The sequence below is a fragment of the Pleurodeles waltl genome, chromosome 2_1 (genome assembly GCF_031143425.1).
Source record: "Pleurodeles waltl isolate 20211129_DDA chromosome 2_1, aPleWal1.hap1.20221129, whole genome shotgun sequence".
NCBI lineage: Eukaryota > Metazoa > Chordata > Amphibia > Caudata > Salamandridae > Pleurodeles > Pleurodeles waltl.
In genome coordinates this window covers 608,893,155-608,909,592 of record NC_090438.1, presented here as the reverse complement: position 1 = coordinate 608,909,592, position 16,438 = coordinate 608,893,155, and positions in this window count along the sequence as shown.

The window sequence follows — 16,438 nt, the reverse complement described above, 5'->3', positions numbered from 1 at the left end:
CAGGGCAGGAGTAGAGCTCCATTCCCCACCTCTATGAGCCATGATGTCCTCAGAAGATCACAGGGGTGACAAGTGGGCAAGGGAAATGACAGCCTGACATTCCTGCACTTACTTCACCTACAGATACAAGACTCAAGACAACATGGGTAGTTGGCAACTCATTTGTGTGGAGAACCCAGGCCTGGTGGAATGCAAAGGGGCCCAGGAGGGAGCTATGCCCTCAGCTGGCAGATATTGAATGGTTTGGAATACCGTGCATGAAGAGGGCGAATTTAAAGCCCACACTTGAAAAACTGCAGGCTTCACGGCTACATAAGCCAGACGTTATAATCATACACCTGGGGGACAATGGTCTCGCACAGCTAGGCAGGAGAGAGCTACTGGCATGCATTAGTGGGAATCTCATGTGGGTAGTGAGGCTTCTTGTTAACACAATGCTGATCTGGACAGAGATCATCCTAAGGTGGATATGGAGGGTGGCTAAGTCGGCAGAAGCCATAGAAAGGTCAAGAAAGAAAATTAATGTGGCAGTTGAAAGGTTCTGCATTGCTAACGGCTGGGACAGCGTCCGGCATGGCCTAATCAACCTGACGAGGCTGGAGTATTTCGGTGACGATGGGCTGCACCTGTCCACAAAGGGGACGGAGGTCTTCTGGGCCAACTTTTGGGCAGCTATGCGGCTAGTGGGCTGTGAATAAAAGGGATCGAATTGGGGGGAGCTGCCAATGGGCAGTAACCCAAAGACAGCATGGTAGAAAGGAACGTTAAGGAAGATGGGGAGGCCACACCCAACATGACGAGGTGGCAGGGCTACTTACCTTGGGATGAATTACTGCAAGATAAGGCAGTCAGTGGAGGGGGTACATGAAACACAGCGCTCGCAGCCTGGATCCGCCGGACGGCTGGAGAGAAGGAGTAACCAAAGGTAGCAAGTTAAGGCTAAAAGCTAAAAGGAGTACCCCCTACACAAAACAACAAATGCCAGCACCAATGTTCAATGTACTCAAAGGACTAAGCATTTGATTGATTTATGGCTAAGTGATTTATGGGCATGTGATATGCAAATGTCGTGTAATTTAAGGTAAACCTGTCAGCAATGATTTATGACCTCTAATTCGCATAAATGTCAAAAGTGATTTATGACAAGCAAATAATTCAAGGTTTGTAATTATAAATGTTAAAATGGATTTTACACAATGATTTATGGCCCTTATAAAGATTATAAGGGCAGTCTTGCTTTAAATTAATGTTAATGAACTGCTGCCAATATTTCATTTCTCCAAACCAGATAAAGAACTCAGTTACCGTTATTATTTCGGTAGTAAGCCTCATTGGAGTGATTTTTGATTTTTCAAAGCAATGCTGGCCGAAGAAAAATGGCAGCTGTGTTCAGAGTGGCATGCCAGATAGATAGCCATGACCAGCACTGATGAGGCATTGTATTATCGGAAGTAAGACCCTCGCCTGCCTAAATGCGTGCTTCGATGGGGGATCCTCTCCCTGCTTGCCATCCACCACAGTTGTAATACATGCCCACAGTGAATCTCTGATCGTTTCCTACATGTGCAACTGATGCTGTTTCCAGACCTGTCACAAAGCATTTCCAGGTTTCCTTCTGTCGCTTTTGGTACAGGCGCATTTCTGCCTGCATGCTGCTTTTGTGTTTAACTGGTCTGCTTACTCCGTGAGCCTCAAGCTGATGCAGTGGTTACTAAAAAGACAAACATACAAAATGGCGGCCGAAGCTTTGTACTCAGGACCCTATTTTCAAGGGACTGAAACATTTCCTCATAAACATGAATATTGTGATCACACACAGCTGCTGTTATACCATCTATCATATTTCGGAAGTATGTGAATAGATTTTTTAAGTGGGGAACATATTGTGTGGATGGCAGAGTGGCTTATTAAACCGGCCTAGCGGAGGTGAAATCCTGTAGTTGCAGCTTCATCTGCCCTGATATAGGAATATTGCATCAAAGCACTTGTCTAGAACATTGAGGCTATACCTCTTCTTTATAGCAGTCTACCCTCGCAATCTTATCGCCTGTGATATTATAGCCTATCTGTTTTTGCTGCTTATCCTGAATCCATTGATGCCTTACCAATTGAGAATTACCGATGCTTTACCTACACGTTGTGCTATCTTGCTCACTCAAAATGGCAGACCATAAGTCCAAACATTTAAAAGACAATAATGATATCAAAGATAATAAGGCAAATCTAAAAAGAACAAAAGTAGAACCACCTCTCCCGATCTCCCTGGTTCAGAAGAAAACAGATAAGATTGTTAGTCTATACACTATCTTACAGAGGTTTGGTGCCCTCTACAACTTGAGTAAAGATACCAAAATAAGCACAGAAGCTATGCACCAGGATCTACAAGCATTATGATCTGACTTTAGGAATCTGGCATGCAGGCTGACTGATGCAGAATCTAGGATTGGATTGCTGGAAGACTCCTCTACCTCAGAAGAGAAGCGGTGTGATGTCACTATCAATAAAGTCAATATACTCTCTAGAGAGCTTTCTGAACTTGAATATTGTAATAGGAGGGGTGATCTGTGTATCTTTGGTTTGCCAGAAAACACAGAGGGTGAGGCAAACTCTTGCACTGAATTTCTTGAAGCCTGGGTACCTTGCACCCTGGGGATTTAGTTTGACAGGGCCAGAAATTCCAATCCACAGGCTATGGTCTTTCCACTGTTATATTACAGGTACACCAAAGTAATCTTGGCACACATGAGGAAGGTAAAAGAGCATCCAGTGGAATGACTCTGAAATCAATATAGCCCAAGACTCCTCCAAAGGCACAGTTTCCATCAGGAAGGGTTTTCTTGCACTCCACCAAGGGCTGAGAGACCACTCCATCCTCTTTGATTTTGTTTGTCCGGCTAGATTCCATTTCGCATGCAAAGGGGAAACCATGATCTTCATGGAGTCGGCTGCTCTCCAGGACTTCTCAGAATTTTTGTTGGGTTCTGAAATGTAACATAAGTACTGCGATCTTCACAGAGGTGGTGGAGTTTGGTTGTATATCCCCTTTTCTGTGGTTTTTCTTCTTTTGATGATTGGCTGATTACATATAATAAGTTTTGTCATTTTTACATTGTCTTTTACTGATGTGTTAGTTACATTGGCGCTGTTATGTGGGGTGGGGATCCATTCAAAATGCTTTTATTTTCTCTTTCCTTTGATTACCTCATTCTGCTTATATTAATGCTGGGAGGTGAATGGATATCCATCTATTGTTGTGGTTATCTGAGGGGGCCTAATCTGTCCTGAGATCACGTTTTGATGGGGGATGGGATTACTACAATATGTGATATTGTACCCACATAGTCTGGCTTGTACTCTGTGTTTCAATGATCATAATGGGGTTTGGTGTGGTTGTAATTATTTTTTACCGTTTATAGATGTTTTCTGTGGTAATTTTTTCAATTATTTCAATGTGTGCATCTCAAGTATTGCTTTGGCCTGCAGTTTTGGTACAGTCCTATTGTTGTAGTTTAGATGGAGGGGATCGGGAGGGACCTTAGCTAACTTGGGCTGGCCTGCTTGTGGCCTTAGTGTTCATAGTCAACAGGGATGAGGAAATATACCTCAGGCACATTTCGTAGTAAGGGTGGTGGGTGGCTAGGGTTAATGGGTTTGTTTTAAGTTTGCTCCATTTTTGTCTTTCTGCTTACTTTCCACTCTCTAACTTACTGTCATATTCTGTGACTCTTTCTTTTCTTCTCTTCTCTTCAGGCTGCTCACTTGGTGCATTGGTTTATCTGATGCTGCTCTCTGTTGGGGTTTGTAGCTCAGTTTGTGCAACAGACAGCTCTACTTATATTTCCATCATGCTTGCACATGGGGTCAATCCTTGTACACTTTGCTGAGGGAGTATCCACCATTCTCATGTCTCTTTAGTATATGCATGATTCCACAACCACATAATGACTACTCCCATTAAGATACTTTCCTTGAACACAAAAGGTCTCAATCATCCAGTTAAGAGTTAAGATGCCATATTACTTCAGGAGACACACCCAAAATTTTATAGCCTGTGGATTGTGGATATTGGTATATCTCCTGCACTGAAAAAAATGAATAGGGTTATCACTCTCATATCTAGGAAATCTGGTCTTACGGTACTATCACACACACATGACCATCATGACAGATGGCTTATTTCTAGGGTTATGAAAAAAACCTTGAGTTGTTTATTGTCAATATCTATGCACCCACTGATAATGTGATGATTTTTTGGAAAGAGTTAAATAAACAAATCTCAGCGATTCCTGACAATCTTGGGATAGTTCTTAATGGTGACTTCTATCTCTCAATGGATGACAACCTTGTTAGAATCTCTGCTTGTAAATTTACTACTACCAATTTTCAGAAGCAGATGAAAATTTGCTGTAATAATAATAATATTAATCTAATTGAGGTCTGACGGCTAAATAATCCTGCTGGCAGTGACTACACTTTTTACTCTTCCCCACATCACACTCTCTCTAGAATAGATTATATAATGGCTATTAAGCACTTACTCTACTCAGATCACTCCCCAACCATTGAGCTTATTATAATTTCAGATCATGCATGCATCTCCTTTGAATTTGATGTGCTTGATCTCACACCTTCTCCTTGACAGTAGAGACTAAATGATGAGTTTCTTGAGGACAAAGACACTAAGAAAGAGATAGCATGGATGATTGACCACTTTCTTGTAGAAAACCACATTTCAGATACCTTACCCTCGACGAGATGAGATGGCCTCAAAGCTACGCTGAGAGGGGTCATGATACAGCAAATGTCACTTAAGAATAAGCTGTCTTCCACTCACCTCACGGAGTTGGACTCAGAGATAACTAAAATGTGATAAACAACTTAGACATACTAGAGGTTCTGAGACTTTACCCCACTTACGCGCCCTGGAATATGAGTGTAATCAAATTTTGAGCAAGAGAGTTGATGTGGAAAATGCCAGTAAAGTTTGCAACAGGAACAAGGCAGGAACGATTTGAGCAAATTATTTAAAGTATATGAAAGCTAAAACTCTTATCCCGGCAATGAGGAGCTCATAAGAGACGGTGGTCTCTGCAACACAATATATTATTGAGACCTTTAAAGCTTTTTATGAAGAATTATACAACTATAATGAACCTGCTCCAACCCGCAGTTATAAATAATTACTTAGAGTCTTGCAATCTCCCACACAATTTTCAAGAGGATGCTCCGACTCTTAACAGTCCGATTAGGAAAGATGAAGAAGTTGTTTCTATGTACACTCTCAAGCCAGGGAAGGCTCCAGGTCCGGATAGCTACACTGTCAAATTTTATAAGCTTTTCGTAGATAGAGTGACTGACCACCTACATGCCATTTTTCATCAATATGCTACATCAGGCTCCATAGTTGGCTCTGCCACTTAAGCTACAATTGTCATTATCCCAAAGGAGGGAGGGATCACCTGTATGTTAAGATCAAATTACCAACTTTTCTGATTAACCTTGATTGCAAAGAGTATGTAACAATTATGGCACATCGATTGGAGCTGGTAATATTGCAGTTGGTTGCCACTTCACAAACTGGTTTTCCAAAAGGGAGGCTTGCCTCAAATAGCATTAGGTTATTTTATCATGTTTGAAAAAAGATAAACTAACACTCACCCCGGCACCTGCTTTGGGCTTGGATACAGAGATGGCCTTTGATAAAGTCTCTCAACCATTCCTACAAGCAGTTCTACATAAATATTAGCTGGGGAATAGCATCATACAGATGGTTATGGCTCTATACTCCAACCCAACTGTAAAGATTAGAGTTAATGGTCATCTTTCACAGGCAGTCTCACTATTTCAGGGTACTCATCAGGGTTGCCCTTTATCTACTCTCCTTTTCCTACTAGTTATTGAACCCTTGATCTTGTCTTTCAGAGATAATCTTGAAATACCTGGAATTCCTTTCCAGTCAGGAAGACAAGTGGTGGCAGCATATGCTGATGATGTGCTCCTATTTATGAAGGATGCTCCTCTGGCTCTTCCTGTCGTCATGATGGAGATTGAGAGAAACTCGCTAGTAGTGGGGTACTTTTTAAATAGAGATAAAACTGAAGTCTTCCCTTTAAACCTCAATTGCACACTGGAAATAATTGTTAATCTACGTTTGAAGTGTGAACCAGATTACATCAAATATTTGGGAATATGGCTTGGTATTGATCTTTAAAAATACAATGTCTAATAATGAAGAAAAACCCTTTCCAAAATTAGACAGCTCCTTAATGCATGGCCCCTTAAGCATAACAACTGATGGGGGCAAATAAACACTATAAAAACTATGATAGCTCCCCTAATTAATATCATAGCTAGCATGCTTCTGATTCTGCTTTCATCTTCCTTTTTAGGGTCAAGCACAAAGCACTCAGTACCTAATCTCTCGTGGGCTTTTAACCACGCCCATGTCAAGCCCATCCATTTGGTTGGTTCGTCGGCTTGCCTTGTAAAATTTGCTTGATTTAATTAGTGGAAGGCATGCATATGTCATGCCTCTTCCAGTGTTTAGCCTGCCTCGAGCGCACCGGCCAACTACTGAAAACATACCAGGCTCCATGTTTTCCTTATGGTTTCTGCACTATTTTTTCTCTTTATATCATAGGCAGCACAATCTCGTTGGGCAGAAGTTGAGCGCTTTGCATGATATCGACCCTGTTACATGGATATTTGCTCTTTGCCGGTTACATGGATAATTGCACTTTTGCGGTTACATGGATAGTTTCACTTTTGCCGAAAAATTTCACTGCCAGCGCACTTCTGTTCCTTTTTGTGTGTTTGCTTTGCGCTCATGGTGTTCATGGGCTCACTTATGTGAAACTGTTTTACTTTTCAGTTTATGTGTCAAGAAAAGTCCGGTTAGGAGTTTACAACGTTAATAGCTTTAACTCAAGTAAACGCGAAACCCATTGCATTGCAAATGCTTGTGAAATAGATTATATCCCAGTCCCATTGTTTTATAAGGCCCTAGTCTGCTGAGTAAAAACTAAACAAATTAAGATGTTTACCTCTAGATGAGGATGATGCCCCTCAGGAAGGCGCTATGCTGTGCTCAGTTCTGAGGTCCCTTTTCTTGCATAGTAGGAAGTGATGTAAAACATGTTCTTCAGGGAAGTGCGTTATAAACAGAAAATGTTTGAGTTATTCACACGCAAATGGAATAAACATATGAGACCGAGGACCCAGCACAAAGGGTTGTGTCACCACCTAAAATACAATGGAGTCAATATACCACTACATAGAATTTACTACATTGAAATGAGTCCCTCTGAGATAACCACTGTAAGGATTACCACTCCTGAGGTTACCACTACGGTGATTACTATCTCTGATATTACCACTGCCGGGATTACCACTGCAGAATTACCACTATTTCCATTTCTACCTCTGAGAGTAGCACTACAGAGATTACCACTGCTGAGATTACCACTGCTGTGATTACTACCTCTGAGATTATCCCTGCAGGGGTTACCACTGCTGAGGTAACAACTACTGTGATTACTACCTCCGAGATTACCAGTGCAAGGATTACCTCAACAGAGATTACCATCATTGAAATTATCACTGCGGGGATTACTATTGCTGAGATTACCACTACTGGGATTACTACCTTTGAGATTACCACTGCAGGGATTACCACTGCTGAGATTACCACTAGTGTGATTACTATCACTGAGATTACCACTACTGATATTACCACTACTGTGATGAATACCGCTGAGATTACCACTGCAGGGATTACCACTGCTGAGATTACCACTACTGTGATTACTACCACTGAGATTACCACCGCAGGGATTACCACTGTTGAGATTACCACTTCTCAGATTACCACTGCATTGAGTAAAATAGATTCAAGAGTAAGTGTACTCACACTTTGCTTACCTACACCTTAAAATGAAACCTTACTTTATAACTACCCACCACCCTATCTTTATGGCCATTCAGTGCCCTCTCCTTAACCCAGTGGTTACATTGCACCGGGGTTTGCCAGTGGGCCCACCAGTACATATTTTGGAGAACCAGCACTCTTCCACTCTGTCCCATGGTGGTCCTATTGGTCTTTACAATGCATGGGCCTGCCCGGTCCTTTAGTCCCACCAGGCCCCGAGATAGGCATGACTGTAGCATTCTCAAGTGGCAGGGACACCAAGTGCTTCATTTTCCTGCATCCATTCTTATGTTGAACCATTCTGTGCTCAGGCAAAGACACGCTTTCATTTTCATAAAATAACATTTTGTACCCATGGTGGCTGTCAGCTCGCTTATGTGAAACTGTTTTACTTTTCAATTTATGTGACAAGAAAAGTCCAATTAGGAGTTTACAGCACTAATAGCTTTAACTTGAGTAAGCGTGAGACCCTTTGCATTGCAAATGCTTGTTAAATCTGTAGGCAATAGTATTTCTGAGTTTATGTGGAAGGAAAAAAAGGCAAGAATTGCTGTGTCTATGAAGAAGGTACACAAATCTCTTGGTGGTATAAATCTCCCTGATAATCCACATTACCAATTGGCTGTTCTTGTTGAGCAGGGTTCTTATCTGTTTCATATGAACAATAGCTATCCTCCCTCATGGTTTTCGATAGAAATGCAAATGCTATGCCCCTTTCCTCTCAATACAAAATTTGGCTAGACTTTCTTTGGAACACTCTAAGCCCAATATACTAGACACAGTAGTAGCTCTGTTACATTTCAATAAGTGCCTTGAAAAACATATGGTGGGATCCGCTATGGCTTCCTTGTGGTACAACCTCAACATCAAACTGGACAGAAGTTCTGTATTTTGGGAATCAATAGCATTAAATGGTATTAATTTAATAGGATACCTTGACACAGAACTGCACACTATTCCATTCTTGTCCTTTCGCTGAACATTTAATCTTGAGGACATTGAATTCTAAATTTCTGAGGTTTAAAGGTGTAATTGGTAGGCTGAAATGGCCACATACACCCAAGCTACCTGGTCTGTAAGGCAACTTTAAGAAACAGGGACATGCTGCATCTCATATTTACAAACGTTTGGAATCTGTCAAGAAGTAATTGCTCATATCACTCACCTGGAAATGAGAGCCATACCTTGACTCTAATCATTACATGGTTATCCCAGATGTTGATTGGGAAAGAATTTGGCAATCCCCCTCTAAAATCACACTGGCTTTGGTGCAGTCCAGATTCTAGTCTATACATAAGACATTTTGGACACCGTCCAGACTTTACAAAAATGCTTTAAGTGCAACAAATGTTTGCTGGAGATGTGAGGAGGAGGTGGGAGAGTTATAACACACGTTTTTCACCTGTAAGGTGGTCAAACCACTATGGTCTAAGTTTCATTCACTAATCTATTATACAACTGGGGTGCATATTAAGACTGTTTTGCTGACAGTTGCTTTGCAATTACATGCTAAACCCTTTCCCTTAGGTTGGATGGACCAAATCTCAATTCATTGACCTTCTCTTATCACTAGGTACTGAGGAAATACTTTCTGATTGGAAGCTCACCTCTGTCATCTCTATTGTGAAAAGTGGAACTTGTTGTGCTTTATCTGAGGGGAAGACAATGTTTTATATGCCAAGCTACATGGTGTCCAGTGGCGGCTGGTGTTCAAGGGCTAAGGGGCTGTGCCCCTAGCCTTTTCTGGCCTCTCTAGGGAAGCATCAATTTAATTACATGATGAAAGTAAAACATTTTCTGCACAACATTTTCGGAGTGAAAGTTGTGCACTTTGAAAAGCCCCACTGCACCCGCGTCAGTATGTGGCTGAAAGCTGCACAGTAGGGCTGACAGGGCTCAAAGCCCTTACGTTTTCTCAGAACGCAGTGACGTCCCTGGCTTATCTCCTCCTCCACCAGAAGCCCTGATTGTAAACAGCCTGGAGCGTTTTTTTTTCAGCCCGGGTTTCTGAAAACTTCATGTCACTCCGATATTATTCTCCACCCTTTCCTATTTACTCAAATGGTGTCACATTTTATTAAAAGAACTGGCATTTCACAAAGAAAATACCCAGTCTGTGGCAGAGAAATGGAATAAATACAATAAATAACTCCATCCAGGGCTCTCTGGGAGACAGGAGTGTGACCTGAAGACCTCAAGTCATAAATATGCCAAAGACAACCCTGCACACAAGTAAGTTGGAGCTCTATCTTTTTTACAGACAATAAGAAAATAATCTGTTCTCTCAGCCCTCCTCTCCTTTCACTGCCTCTGTAGGTGATTTCGTCTCTCAAAGGCAGTAATGGTTCCAGTAATTTATCCTGGCTAGTTATTGTTTTATTTCTTCTGCAGACTAATGATGTGGTATGTCATATTAAACTTGTAATCTGCAGCTCAAATAAACGTGTACCTTTTATCACTGAAACTGCTGGATACTGGATGGGTGAGGCAATGTGTGTTTGTTTGAATGTGTTTGCAGGGCTTGACAGAGTGGCTGAGAAAATGTGGGTGTCTGTGTATAAGAGTTGTGTGAATGGCAGTGGATGACAATGTGGATGAGTAAATGGGTAGGTGACCAAAGGCAGTGGGTGAGTAGGTGAATGGAAATAGGTGGGTAGTGAGGCTCTCTCACAAGGTGCAATTCCGTCTTGTATTTGTGCCCCACCACTGCTTTCAGTCACCAGCCACCACTGATGGTGACTAATGCTCCAGACATATATCGGACGCCTTCGATGTATACTTGCCAAAGAATAAACCTCCATAGAAGTCCCCCTTTTTTTTTTATTTCAATCCAGCTATCCTCCTCTTAGAGGGCTTCCCCACCTGTTGGGTGCGGCGGAGCTCCATGCCCTGTAGGAGTAATGTTTACACTAGATGTTATGGACAGTGTGTAGTCTGTGTTTCCTTTTCTGCTCGCTATTTCTTTTCTTTCTCTATCTTGGTAAGAGCCTCTTTCTCTTTTCCTTCTATTGTTTCATTTCTTTTTTCACCATAACATGTCTTACAAATAGTGTATCAAGCTTGTGTTATGGACTTTTGCATGTTTGCTTTGATGGAATATCACCGTCATATTGCATCTGTTTACACATCTCTCATTTTAGTTCATCACAAATATTTGTATGGACCTTAACTTTATTTTTGCTGTTCTTCATATTTATTTGTGATCTCTAGTATTGTATTTACATATTTTATTTTCTTCAGGATTGTATGGTGCACCATATGTCATGGCTTTGTTCTTTTGAAATACAATAAAAATATCGGAAAGAAAAAAAAGTCATTAGTTCTTGTAGGCAAGAGCTATTGGCTTTGCCATTGCGTGTTTGTTGTCCATGTAACTATTACTCCATCCTCACATTGTCCCTGTGGCTTTACCCCCTCCCACCCTCTCACCCCATTGACTGTGTTGCAAATTCCCATCTCCTATCCCCTGTTATACATGTTGCAAATTCCCTCCATCCTACCCTTTGTTGTCTGAGTTGCAAATCCCCCTCTCTGGCCACGCAGTGTCTGATTTGCTATTTTCCCCTCCGAGCTCCTTCCCACTGTTGTCTATGTTGCAAATTAATCCCACCTACCCCTAGTTGCCTGTGCTGCTAATTCCTCCCTCCCAGCCCCCAATTGTCCTTGTTGCAATTTCACCCCTCCCTCCCTCAGTTGTTCATGTCGGCAATTCCCTCTCCCATTCCCTGTTGTTTTTTGCCCAACACCCACCCATAATTAAATTTAAAAAATACTATGACGCTGCCATCGCTGGCTGCATCATACTGCTTTTTCTTCAACTTTACTTTTAGCCATGCTGCATAGTCACACTGCTATACAACATTTCTAAAAGAACCATTGTCAAAGTTTTAGAATTTTGCATAGGTGAGATCTGTTGACTTTGCATAGGAAAGACGTATTGGTTTTGGCAGTGCTTATTTCTTGGTGCAGTTGGGCAGAAGTTCTTCGCTGGATGATGAGAAGTAAAAAGAGGCAGAGTGGGAGAGTAAGTGCAGTCTTGTAAACAGGAAAAGGACAATAAAATACAATTCAATAAACAAAATTGCAGTTTGGGAAAAAAGCAATAGACGTCTGTCTTGCAGGTGAGGACTCACGTTTTGGAATAAGGACTACAACAAAGAAAACCCGAAGAGGAGGTAATGCAAGTGCATTTACAGTATCCACATACTGTGGTGGCGTCTGATCATTTTCCTAACAATTATCCTAGCTCTGGATTCATGTGCATAATGTACATCATACGTACAATATTCCCAGGCAGACTTTTACATTTGACCTCTACAGCTCTTTCCTTTTTAACATGACTGACAGGATGCATTAAAGCCCCTTGACCTACTGGACAAGCACACTGCTCCCATCTTCTGATTGGCAGCTCAGAGGCACTGCTGCTTCGGCCTCAGTACAAAGCTCTACGTTCAAACCAGTTGCCAGATGACCACTAGTCCTTCTGCATGCATTGCCTCCTGCTACTGTGCATATTAATTTGTTTTGCCATAATCAATATCTTTAGCTGTAAAGTATAGTCTTTTTATTCGTACTTTGTTTTTGTTCGCTTTGTTTTGGTTGCCACCTATGTCGCTTCCTCCTTTTCTCCTGCCCTCCGACCTCCCTCCAGCCCCTTTCACCTCCCAAGAATACTTACAGGGGCTGCTGCACAGCCACACGCAGCAGGTACACCGCTGGTGCATTAAAGACAAAACTGTCTGTGCCCATCCCCGGCTGGACCATGCTCAGCAACAGGAACCCTGTTTCTCCCCCTATCCACCGCTACACCAGAGAAGAGTTCACCGCCATCAACGCCCTGCCTGGCCAACAAGAACTGTTGCCTCACCTCTCCATGGACCACAGCAGGAGCCTTCACCTGCTGACAATGCAGATTCACCTGCCTCACCAACCCTTCTGTGCACCCCACCCCCAGTCGCTGCCAGGCACTATGACCACCTGTCAACTGAACTGTACACTGCTCAACGTCTTTTCTCTAGGCAAACACGCTACCGAGATATGGAATACTATCATCACCTTCACACCAACCTCTCCTTCCTCACAGAGACCTGGCTCAATGCTGCCTCCACAGCCGACAATCCGCGGCCACACCTGATGGATACAAGATCACCCACAGCGACGATACCACAAACCCAGAGGAGGCATCGCCATAATTTACAAGGAGTCAATCTACTGCACAACCATGGATGACATCAACACACCAATCATGGAACACCTCAACTTCCAACACAACATCAACAGCAACACCATCATCTAAGGGACTCCTGCCTACAGACCCCCGCCAGACCTCACCCCAGTTTCTGCCACGCCATTCTCAAACTCATTGCCCTCCCAAGCCATCCTCACCAAACACTACATCTTCCTTGGAGACCTGAATTTTTTCCTAGATGACCCAAACGGTGTCAACACTTCAACCTCATAGACAGCATGGAAATCATCAGCCTCAGTCAGTTATTCACCAATGCCACGCACATTGCTGGACACACATTAGACCCCATTGTCACCTTCAGCAACAGAATCAAATACAGCCACACCACCAAACTCACCTGAACTGACCACTTCATAGTCCATTTCAAATACCTCTTCGAACCGAGAAGAACACCCTGACCACCTTCAACTTCACACCAGAATTGGAGCAAGATGTCAGAAGACCTATGGTCCTACTCCCTCAAATCCCACCTTCTGGACACCACACACCAGACACCCAACACCACGCACCGTGCCAGACATCACCAGAGACATCAAAAACGTCACCTCCTGAATAGCCAATTGCCCCAACCTCGTCGCCCATATCAAAATCACCAAACCCAACAAATGCTCCAAGCAAGCCAGCTGGTACACACTGTATCTCTGTTCTTCAAAACGCAACTGCAAACAACTAGAGAGGAAATGGCACAGCTCCAAACTCCCCAACGACCCAACCACATTCAAGATTGCACTCATCCAGTACTACAAACTCCTAAAAAATGCAAGAAAACAGGCCCTTGCCACCCGCATCCAAGCCAGCACCAACCGCAATGAAGAACTCTTCAATATCATCAAGGAGTTCACCAGCCCAGCAACACTGGAGAACAATACTCTCCTCACCCAGGAACTCTGCGACTCCCTCAACACCTACTGTCACAACAAACTCTCAACACTCTATAGAATCTGCCCCCCCACAGTCCACCGCAGCAGACACCATTAGCCTTCTCAACCTCTCAGATACCCCATCCAGACACAGAATCTACAAGTGGAATCTGCTCTCCACCCAAAACATCACAGACATCATGAAAACCATCAACTCGGGATCACCCACAGACCTCTGCTTGCATCACATGTTCAACCTCGGCATCAACAGCATTGACAGTAGACTTACAGACATCCTCAGCTCATCTAGGAACTCAGCCACTTACCCTTATGACAGGAAACACATGTGAGTCAAACTCCTCCTCAAGAAACTCCCCGCCGACCCCAACAATATAAAAATCTTCTGACCGATCTCCTTTCTCCCTTTCCTAGCAAACGTACTTGAGAAAGCCATCAACCAGCAACTCACAACACACCTAGAAGACAACACCCTTCTGTACTCATCACAATCTGGATTCCTCTCGACACAGAGCAGTGAGACCCACTTGATTCACATGATGGACAATATCAAAACCCTCCTAGACCAAGCAGACTCAGCTGCCCTCATTCTCCTCGACCTTTCAGTAGCCTTTGACACAGTCTCCCTCTACACCCTGCTCACAAGACTCCATCATGTCGGCATCTAAGGCAACGCCCTTCAATGGATTGTTTTGTTTCTCTCTGAACGAACACAGAGAATCCTCCTTCCACCATTCACCTCGCAACCCAAGCTAATCATCTGTGGAGTCCCCCAAGGATCCTCCCTCAGCCCCACCCTCTTTAACACGTATATGACGCCCCTGGGCAATGTTGTACGAGACCACAGACTAAACATCACCTTCTGCGCAGATGACGGGCAGCTAATCCTCTTGTTATCCAAAGATCACTCCACGCTAAAGACCAGTTTCCATCTCTGCATGAACAGGATCGCCAAGAGGATGAAGGACAACTACCTCAGTCTCAACACTGACAAAGCCAAAGTCCTGCTGTTCAGAAATACCACCTTACCTTTGGACAACTCCTGGTGGTCTGCGGGCCTAGGGCCTCCCTCCAGCAGATCAGGGCTGTAACCTATGGGTCATCATTGACAACATATTAAGCATAAAGGTCAACAGTGTATCCTCAGCCTGATTGCGTACCCTCAGATTTCTCTGTAAGATCTGAAAGTGGCACCCCATAGACACCAGGCACACCATCACACTGGCCCTCGTCACCAGACACCTGGACTACAGAAATGCTCTCTATGCCAGACTCCCCACACATCTCACAAAAAGACTTCAAATCATTCAGAACATAGCAGCCAGGGTCATCCTCGACCTCCCAAGGTGGACCTCAATATCCCCATACCTCAGAAACCTTCACTGGCTCCCCATACACAAACAATGCCAATTTAAGCTGCTGACAAACCCCTACAATGCCCTACATAACCAAGGATCAGCCTGCCTCAACTCCTGACTGAATTTTCACCAACCATCCAGACACCTGCACTCCACCTCCCTCTACCTCACCCACATGCTCCGCATTCATAGGAACAACTACAGAGAATGCATCTTCTCCTCCTGGCAGACAATTCCTGGAACAATCTCCCTATCCACCTAAGGACCTCTCCATCCATCTAGGATTTCAGAAACCAGCTCAAAACCTGGCTCTTTGACTGAGCTCTCTGACTGAGTCTAATGCTTTAAACATTGCACATGGATACCATCACAGGTAACAAGTGAGCCCTACAAATTCATGGTTGATTGATGAAAAAAGTACTAGACTGTTTGGTGCACTACCCTACCACTTTTAAGTTACTAATACTGGATGCAGCACTTCACGTACAAACTAGTTTTATGGACACAAAGTTCAAATCGAAGCCTTGCAACCGCAGCATTGCATTTCTATTTATGTGTAAAAAACGCAAATTGCGCTTCATCAACACTTTATTGCAACTTGTGTTTGCACGTAAATACTGAATCAGTATTTGGAGGGGGCTTGTAAAAGGCATCCCTTCCAAATACTGAGTCCTTAAACTATGCATTCATGTTTTGCAATTGAAATCTGATTGCAAAACATCAATATTTTACCAGCAAGTCAAAGGAGGTGTTACCCATTCGCAGGCTAGAAGGAGTCCACAAGGCACCTCTTCCACCTGGTAGGTATGGACAAAATCATTTTTTATGAGCTTGCAGTGTTCCTTGGGATGACTGCCTAGTCCTAAAAATGGTTGTAAAATGTATCATTTGTTTTTTAGGAGTTCGGCAGATTGGAAGACCCGTCCACTGAACATCCGACGGGGAGGTTGCTGCCACGCTGACTACCTCTCCAGTAGACCCATTAAGACTTTCCTGCTAGGTGCTTTCTGCCAGTCAGCCTAGCGAG